The following is a 9,363-nucleotide window of genomic DNA, read 5'->3' as shown; positions in this document are numbered from 1 at the left end:
AGCCAGGTGTGGTAGACCATGCCTGTAATCCCAGCCACACAAGGAGCAAAATAGGACTAAGAAGAGACCAGGCAAAACCCACTACAGTAAATAAAGGGCTGGAGTGGTAGAGCATATGTTTAGCAAGCACAAGGCCACAGTGCAAAACAAAAGAAAAAAGAAAGCCCAACCAAATCAAACAGGGTCTGTTGGAACTACAGACTAGACTTGTGGCACTGCTGGGATGGGGCAGAGCTAGCAGGTCTCCAGGATTTTCCTTTTGTGTCCTGTCAGTATCCGTGACCATGACAATACCTCCTGGCAGTAACTCACCACGAGGAGACCCTGGCAAGAGCTTCGGTCCCTGAGGCTTCCTTCCTTTGGGCCTCCAACATCATTTCATCTTTCTTCAAGCTGACACCAATGAAAATGTCCCCAATGGACAAGGGATAAGCGGCCAGGTTTCTTCTGTACCAAGCTCACAGCAGAAAATAATCAATGTCCCTACAGAACAGGAGACAGAGAAACCATCTTGAAGTCGAAAACAGCTCCTTGCAGGGAACTGAGCAGATGTTCAGTGGCAGATGGACAGCCCAAGGACGTACTCTCAGAATATTTTTTTCTTTTTCTTTTGTTGGTCATGGGGCTTGAACTCTGGGTCTGGGCGTTATCCCTGAGCTCTTCAGCTCAAGGCAAGCGCTCTGCCACATGCTATTTTCTGGTGGTTAATTAGAGACAAGAGTCTCATGGACTTTCCTGCCTGGGCTGGATTTGAGCCATGATGCTAAGACCTCAGCCTCCTGAGTAGCTAGGATTATAGGTGTGAGCCAACAGTGCCCAGCTCAGAATCTTTACAGAAGGTATTCAGCAGTGTTTCTCATGGTCCCTCCATGCTGCCCTTACTGGCTGGCTCTAGGAGTTTCAGTTCACTCAACTTCTGCGTCCCTTATGCTGTGTTCCCCAAGACCTTCTTATTGCCATCATGCTGTCTTCTCTCAAAGGTCTGCCAGTCCCACCACTTCCTAAAGGCTTCTAAAAACCCCGTGAAAGTGACTGCAAGGCACCACCTCTGTGCTTAGGCATTATGCTTAATTACCTTGCTCCACACTTTGCTCACTAGTACCCGAGGCCCAACTAAGCCCAAGCCCAAATGTCTCCCATCACTGCCCCTCATGACCAAGAGGGAAAAGTATTGGCAGAAAAGCAGCAGGAGCAGGGAGTGTGTGAAAGCGCCAGCATTTGAAAGGGACAGGTGTGAACCCTCCAAACACGGGAAATGGCTTTCAGCGGTTCATCTCCCTGCAGCATGGATGATCAGAGCACAGACAGCCCAGGATCACTTTCCAATGCAGGTACACACATGGGCGAGCAGGCCCAGGGAGGGAGCTGAAGCCAGTGGCATGTAACACAGCCAAGGCCCCTAGGTGTGTCCCTTCTTTCCTATAAGAGCCCCACAGAACCTCCCTGCCAAGAAGAACTGAAGTCATTCTGGGAAGATACTGGACAAACATCAGGGTTGGAAAGGGTAGGAATCACAAGGCATCAAGCCAGGCAGGATGGGCAGTGGATCTGGGGACCCACAGTGCCACCTTCAGCTCACCTCAGATCCCCTACACCATCACTCAACTCATCCATCCATGGGAACATGTACAGGACCATGTGAGAAGCAAGGGACCAGTGTTACAGGGACTAGACCAGAGAGCATACCTCAAGGATGTGCATCTAGAATGTTCTTGTCTAACAAGATAGCTCCCGTGGCACACAATGGCCTCACCTGCAAGAGACAAAAAGCCCCCATGAACACTCAGCTTGCCACTGCTTGTGGCAGGACAGAACAGGTACCAGAGGAGGACTCTACACAGTAGTTACCAGACAAGAAGCAATCCAAGCTTACTGGTTATTTCCTGAGCAAAAAGAATTAATTCAAAAGGGGAAGAGGGTGGATGGTCTACAGCTGGGTAGCCAGAACTGGTCAGTAGGTAACCAGTAATGCAGTGAAGCAGAAGCCAGGGTCTGTGGAAAGGGTATACCATGGCTGCCTAGAAGTGATGGCAACTAATGGGAACTTAAGAAACACAAGTGATCTGTTTCCCAAAGCAGGGGGTAGCAAATCCCAATAATGAGTACACACATGGTATCCCCCCAGTGGTCTAGAGGTCCAAGATGTGTGCAGAGTTGGGAAGCAGAAGTGAAGGAAAGCTCCTGAAAATGGAAGGACGTGGACCCTCCAAACACAGGACAATTCTTCCACATTTTCTTTGCCTGCACAAATGACCAGGACATGGGTATCCCTAGATCACCTATAAATGCAGAGCTATAACAGACAGAAGGCTTGCTATATAAGGCCAAGGGCAGAAGCCTGAAGCAGCCAGGACAATCAAGTAGAGTACAAAAACACAGCAAGTGCTTCTAATCCTACCGAAGTTACTACAATATGGCCAGTAAATGGAGCAAAGTGAAGGGGAAAAAAAAACTGCATTGGATCCTTTTAAGGAACCAGACACACCTTAAAGCTCCAAGGAGGCTAAATCCAGGGGTGAGAATAAAGCCACTTTCATCCCACCATTATTCCCATACTACATCATTCTTGGGGAATCTGTGTCCTCCTTAGGGGGCTGCAAAACCTCAGCCCTCTGGAGTGAAGAGCTCACCTTGGGAGCACTGTGGTCCAGCTGCTTCCAGCTCCTCTGCACCAAGATGCCTCCTCTGCCACCAACAGGACTGGTCATACCTGTCCTGCTGCGCACAGTTTCGGCTTTGCAATGGTGGGCTGTTATGAATCCATAAGCCACATCGTTCCTCATAAAAGAGGTTGACCACTAAGGACAACAGACCGTCTAAGACACAGAGATTTTGTTTTTTCAGGTCTTTCATGCAAACTCTGATGGAACTGCAGAGATTCCAGAAAGTTCCCTTGTTGACTGGGATCCATCTCCTGCCAAAGAACCCCCACAATGGAAAAATACTTGCTGTCAATGCGCCAAAATTTAGGGGCTCTGCTCTTCTATCGTTACTTCCGATAAAGATTATTTGTCCCAATTAAAAGAGCCGAAAAGGAGACCAGCTGCTTCAGACCCCCCATCGAGTATCTATCTACTTGTAGTTCTCCGTCCCGCCCCCTCCAAAGGCTCAAAAACCAAAAGTTGCCAAGGTCTCAGTCCTTACCCAGCCTTCTTGACCTTACAGATAGTACAGTTCAGGAGAAGTGCAGGCAAGTCTGGACCTACAGATTTTGTGGGGAAGGGGCTTTCTGGCCTCTGGCATCCCATGCTACATGTGGCTTCCCTAGGCGCTGGGCCTTTCGTACTTCTCAATATCCGGCTGAGCTCAGAGCACAACCCTCTGTCCATGCACAGGGAAGGCAATCCCAGGCCGCCGGGGCAGCACCACTCACCCGTCCTCTCCATGGACAGAGGAAGCCCACCAAGGAGCAAGGGGCGCGGATAAGGGTGCTTTAGGGGAGGGGCCGCAGGCTGCGGGGGCTCCAACGTCTCCATCTGTGTCCCGGACAGCCGCAGGCCTGGGCAGGGAGAGGCTGGGGATGAGGTTTTAAGGCAGGCGCTCGGGGATCTGGACGCTGCCCCGGGAGGGGAGGGGGGTCCCCCAACTCTAACTCGGCCTAGGCTGTAAAGTGGAGGCCTGGGGAGGCTGCAGGTGGGAACGCGGTGCAACCTCCGATCCCGTGTCGGAAGCCACAGGCGGCTTCGGGCCCTCGGAGGCCAGGTCAGTGAGTGGAGTGCGCACCCCCGCGGGCCGCCCAGCCCGGGTCACAGGCCGCTGGGCTCCTGCTGTGGTAACTCGAGCACCCACCCGGGGCCTCTCTGCCCCCTACGACCTCTGTTTCCTCTGCTTGAGGGAGAAGCAGCGCGGGTCTCGAAGGCCTCTGGGGGTCCCGCGGAGGGGACCGCCCAAACACGCACTCGCAGTGACTTCACCAGGGACGCAGGGCCTGGGGGCGCAAGAAGGTGACGAAGGCGGGAAAACGCGCCCCGTGCCGCGGTGTACGGGCCCGCGTCTGCAGGGCGGAGCTGCGGCTGCGCGCGCCGGCTCCGGCCTAGAGCGGCGCCTCCGCCCGCCGAACCCGAGCCAGCAACCCTGCAGCGCCCCCTCGAGGACCGGAGCTGAAAACCCACCACCACATCCAAAGTCGCACAGTATAATGTTTCAAGAGCTAGCTGGCCTAAGCATCAGAGCCCAGGTGCACAAGGTACCTCTCACTGTTTCATACCTGTTGCGAGAGGACAGAAAATTCGAAGGTCACAGCCAAGGATTTTATTGTTCCTGGCAAAAGCAGTAAACAGCTTCGTGTTCACCTTGGGGCCTCAGGCCTCCCTGTTGGGCAGTAATGTGCTCATAATGGGTAATCTTATAGGAAAGCAAGACTGAGTGTGGAGGTGCTGTCATTTTCCCTTCTTTCTTTCTTTCTTTCTTTCCTTCCTTCCTTCCTTTTCTTTTTTGTCATGGGGCTTGAACAAGAAGGCATCATTTTCATAGGGCACAGAGAAGTAAGACTGCTTGTAGTGTAGGAGGAGTGTTTACCTTGCATCATAGAGTATTGCAAGACCAACAGCCAAGGGAAATGACAGGGTCTTGCTCTTGTGACACACCCAGTGAGAATGTGCATAGATGCTCAGGGCCCATCATCTATTGTCTCTTGCAACAGGAGGTATGAGAATGAACACCAGGGCTGGGAATGTGGCTTAGTGGTAGAGTGCTGAGAGACTAAAAATAAGTTCGGCAGTAACAAAACTATAAAGAAAGCATCTGTCATCTGTTTACTGGAGGATAAGTGTTAGTGCCTACTCCAAGACAATGTAACAGTATCAGCACAGTCCAAGAGGTCAGACTGCCCCGATCGGTCACCCCCAACCCTGTTGGGAAGCAATTTAGGACAGGGAAATAAATTAGCATTCCTGTAGTTAGCCCTGCTTACCTGCTTACCTTTACCAATGACATGTTTACTATATATGATTTAACCTATCCTATAGCCATTAAGCTGGAAAGCCTCTACCCTTACTAGATATGATTATAGACCTAACCAATGAGCTTGAGACAAGATTCACCCACAAACCAATCACATAACAATGTTGTAATGATCCTTCCCCCTGCTACATACTCAATAAAAACCCTATTGGACAGGGGATCGGGGCTCACAATTGCCAACCTGCTGTGTCAGGAAGGGTTGTGAGTCCTGCTCTAGCTGTAATAAACGACTCTTGTGCATTTACATTGGCGACGGTTCCCTGGTGATCTTTTGTGGGGGGGTCTACACCGTGGTACTACAATGCTTGCCTAGCATACATGAAACCCTGGGTTCGATTCCTCAGTACCACATAAACAAAAAAAAGTCAGAAATGGCACTGTGGCTCAAGTGGTAGAGTGCTAGCTTTGAGCAAAAAGAGCTCAGGGACAGTGCCCAAGCCCCACAACTGACATAAATAAACAAATAAATAATCATTCCACAGTAGAGAAATGAGGGGGAACCATGACTATCCATTTTCAGAACTGGAAATTAAGTAGGAGCAAAATTAGGTCACTAAACCAAGTTACCTGAAGATTGACTGTGAGGGCAAGAGACAAGAGAGGATTGTGTGGTCTCAAGTGTACACACCCTGAGCTCCTGCTAGCATCCTAAGCCACAGCATTCTGTGGTTGTTTCCCATCACCAAGACCTCTTTATAGCCTCAGTCTCAAAACCCATGGGCTTCTGCAAGGTATGGAATATTAAGTGTTCTTACTCTTTGAGAACTCCATTTCCCTATGGTTACACAGGACAGGACTGGATGTCCTTGTTTTGAGAGAATAAGTACCATCAGTCTGCTTAGAGAGTCTCCTCCTCCAGCCCAAGGGTAGAGCTGTCCTGGGTGCAAGAGGCACACATGGACATACATCCAGGATACAAGCAGATGTGATGATGAGAATCTAGGGGCCTGGGCTTCCTCCCAAGCCTGTCCTCCCTACGCTACCAGTCATCTGTTTGTTATCTCTACTACTGTATGAATCCTGATCATATCTTGTTTTTTTGGGGGGGGTCTGGTTGTGGGGCCTGAACTCTGGGCCTGGGCGCTGTGCCTCAGCTCTTTAGTTCAAGGCTAGCGCTCTACCACTTGAGCCACAGCACCACTTCTGGCTTTTTTTCTTTTTGCTTATGTGGTACTAGGGAATCAAACCCAGGGCCTCAGGCATGCAAAACAAGCACTCTACCACTGAGCCACCTTCCCAGGCCCCTCCTGATGATATCTTTTCTTCTTCAAGAATTTGCTTGCCCATCTTTGTATTTTGGGAATAAAGTGTAGCAAAGAATTCATGCCCTGACCTCTTCTCTGTGCTCATCTCCTTCTCACCCATAGATTCCAGTATCAGGCCATGACTAACATCTCAGTGCAGTCATAGCCAAAGCAATGCACACATAAAAAAGCCACTCATTTGTTTGACTGTGGCCAAGGTATTATTGTACAGTAGAGAATGTGACATACCGATGGACACTTGCAGAAAGAAAGACAAAGCACTTGAGTGTGGTGGCACATACTTGTAATCACAGATACTTGGAAGATAGAAGGAGGAGGGGTTGTGGCCAGAGGCTGGTGAGTAAAAATGCAAGACCATACCTTGCATTAGAGCAGAAACAAACCAAAGAAGAAATGTCTGGTCCAAGTGCTAAGGCCATGTGTCTGGCCATTGCAAGGCAGAGAGACAGGGAGGGGGAGGGAGGGAGAGGGGGGGGAGGGAAAGAGGGAGAGAGGGGAACATATTCTCCAGACTAGCAACAGATCTGTGGAAGACATTCATATGGATTAATTAGAAAAATCAGTGGCCAAGAGACAAACAGATAAGCAAAGCAAGTTCAGTAAAGTTTTATTTATTTATTTTTTTGGGTCCGGTCATGGGGCCTGAACTCTGGGCCTGGGCGCTGTCCCTCAGCTCTTCAGCTCAAGACTAGTGCTCTACCACTTGAGCCACAGTGCCACTTCCAGCTTTTTTCTTTTTTGCTTATGTGGTGCTGAGGAATCGAACCCAGGTTTGAGCATGCAAGGCAAGCGCTCTACCACTGAGCCACCTTCCCAGCCCAAGTTCAGTAAAGTTTTATCACCAGTTTCAGACTGAAAATGGATGCCAAGTCCTCTGAGCAGAGGTTGACCTCCCTCCACCAGAGGCACTGCAGGCACTCCACAAGGGGCTGCACGGTGGATGCGCCGCTCTAGGCTGCAGGCGGCGCTCTCAGCTGCACTTCCGTTAGCACTTCCGCTGGCGCGGAGCGATTTAACCGAGTCCCCGCGTCTTGGCCGCAGTTCCCGGTGTTTCTGTACCATCCTCGGTCATCGCCGAAATCTCTGAACATCCGCCGTCTTTGCCACCTGCTCGTTCTATCTCTACCATCGCCCAGCGACGTCACGTCGGGTGAGTTCACCGCGTGGCGCGTGGCAGCGGCGCTCCCTCCACGTGGGAAACTGAGGCACGGGGTGGGCTGGGGGGGGGACGAGGACGCTCCTGGAGTCGGGGTCGGGCCGATTCGGCTCCGCCGGGGCCTCCTGGAGCTCTCGTGTCCGGAGAAGGGGCCGTGGGTGGGCAGTGGCGGCGACGCTGTGCCCGCGGGCGTGGGCCGGGTGGGCCCCGGTCCCACGTGGGCTCCCCTTGGAGCCACTGAGGTTGCCAGTGGAGAACGGGACCGTTGACTCGTGTTCCCACCCCCACGAGCGCTTCGAGCAGTTTGTGGCCGGCTTAGCAGATGTTAAATTTGGGACGCCCCAGGAACTCCAGGGGCAGCGTCTGGACCCCTGCGCGCCTGCCTTGGACACTGACTGAAGCGCCTTCTCCATCTTCTCCCTGCCCAGGCCTGCGGCTATCCTGGAGAACGACGGAAACTTCCTTCAGTTGGAGATGCTGGAGCCGCAGCAACCCACACCCCACAACCGTCTTTCTCCCCGGCAGCACTTTAGTCAGCTCCCTCACGGTTCCTTCTGCCCTTGGTAAGGATGCCCAGGACGCCCAGGTAAGCGGTGATGTTCTAGAGCACCCTCAGATTGTCGGGTGAGGAGAAGAGCTCAGCCGGGTCAAGAGACTGGGGGTGCTGTGCGCGCTGGTGGCTCACACTTGTAATCCTAGGTAATCCTTGTAAACTTAGATCTCAGGGGGCTGAGGTCTGAGGATTGCGGTTCAAAGCCGGCACGCGCAAGTCAGCTAGACTCTTATCTCCTATTAACCACTAGAAGACCGAAGTGGCACTGTGGCTTAAGTGATAGAGTGCTAGCTTTCAGCTGAAGAGCTGAGGGACAGCACCCCACCACCGACACACATAAAAAGAAACAGAGAGACAAAGAGAGAATAAGAGAGTGAGACTGGGGGTCAAATGAGCGTCATTCTCCTGAACTTTACTTTGTGTGAGGAGCAGAAGCTGTAAAAGATTGGGGAGAGTGGAGCATGATTTTTGTCGTGGTTTGAACCTGATGCTTGACTACATGTAGAATACTTACTATTTATGGGATGAGTGAAAAACTTTTTTTTATCTCCAGAAACAGATAAGCCTTTTTTGTATTTTCTTTTTCTTTTCTTTCTTTCTTCCTTTTTTTTTTGGTCAGTCATGGGGCCTGGGTGCTGTCTGTCCCTCAGCTCTTCAGCTCAAGGCTACCACTTGAGCCACAGTGCCACTTCCGGCTTTCTCTGTTTATGTGGTACTGAGGAATTGAAGCCATGCATGCAAAGTGAGCACTCTACCACTGAGCCCCTGCATGTATTTTCTTGTTAGGACAGAAAGAATCTTTTTGGGCTGGCACTGGAGTTTGAACTCGGGCCTGAGTGCTGTCCCTTAGCTTTTTTGCTTAAGGATGGTACTCTACCACTTGAGTCACAGCTGTACTTCTGGCTTTTTACTGTTTAATTGGAGATAAGTGTCACAGACTTTACTGCCTAGGCTGGCTTCCGACCCAGATTTTCAGATCTCAGCCTTAGTTAAAGATTCTACCTGGCAGAATTGAAAGGATGGTTGTAGTAAGCATCCATTCTTGGACTATTAGTGGGCATTAACAGCTAATGTGGGCTTCTCTTCCTGGCTGCCCCACGTTGGTCCTTTTCTGCCCCTGCATTCGAAAGTGATTGTGGGCTGCTGGTGCCCTGGTCATTGATAGTGCAGGGAAAGGAATGCTGAAAGCTTTTCCCCGTGTTTGGAAGGTCCATTCCTGTCCTTACCAAACCCTACAGCTTTCTCACACATCTCCTCCCGCCGGTTAGATCCCTCCCCAATCTACCTTTAATGAGTCCTTGTTCCCTGGTCTGGGCAGGTTCCTGTAAGATATGGAAGAGTGCGGAGGGCTGGGAAGGTGGCTCAGTGGTAGAGCACTTGCCTTGCATGCCTGAGGCCCTGGGTTCAATTCCTCAGCACCACATAAG

General features: G+C 51.2%; 2 long non-coding RNA genes across 3 annotated transcripts in view; one reads left to right on the top strand and one right to left on the bottom strand.

The window, feature by feature from the left end:
• The window catches only part of LOC105981645, a 19,533-nt gene extending 15,556 nt beyond the window's left edge, over positions 1-3,977 (bottom strand). Inside the window, exons 1-3 of one of the 2 annotated variants that reach the window (XR_001174831.1) lie at positions 3,915-3,977; positions 1,687-1,753; positions 313-483 (exon numbers count right to left, since the gene is read on the bottom strand). This is a non-coding gene — a long non-coding RNA (uncharacterized LOC105981645). Of the gene's footprint in view, positions 1-312; positions 484-1,686; positions 1,754-3,789 lie in introns of both variants that reach the window. The other variant, XR_001174830.1, reaches the window with a different exon arrangement.
• Positions 1-9,363, top strand: part of LOC105981644 — a 23,371-nt gene that overhangs the window by 6,425 nt on the left and 7,583 nt on the right. The window lies entirely within an intron of this gene.

The sequence above is a fragment of the Dipodomys ordii genome, unplaced genomic scaffold, assembly GCF_000151885.1.
Source record: "Dipodomys ordii isolate 6190 unplaced genomic scaffold, Dord_2.0 Scaffold13, whole genome shotgun sequence".
NCBI lineage: Eukaryota > Metazoa > Chordata > Mammalia > Rodentia > Heteromyidae > Dipodomys > Dipodomys ordii.
The sequence above is the reverse complement of the archived record's forward strand: the minus strand, read 5'-3'. Positions and strand labels throughout refer to the sequence as shown.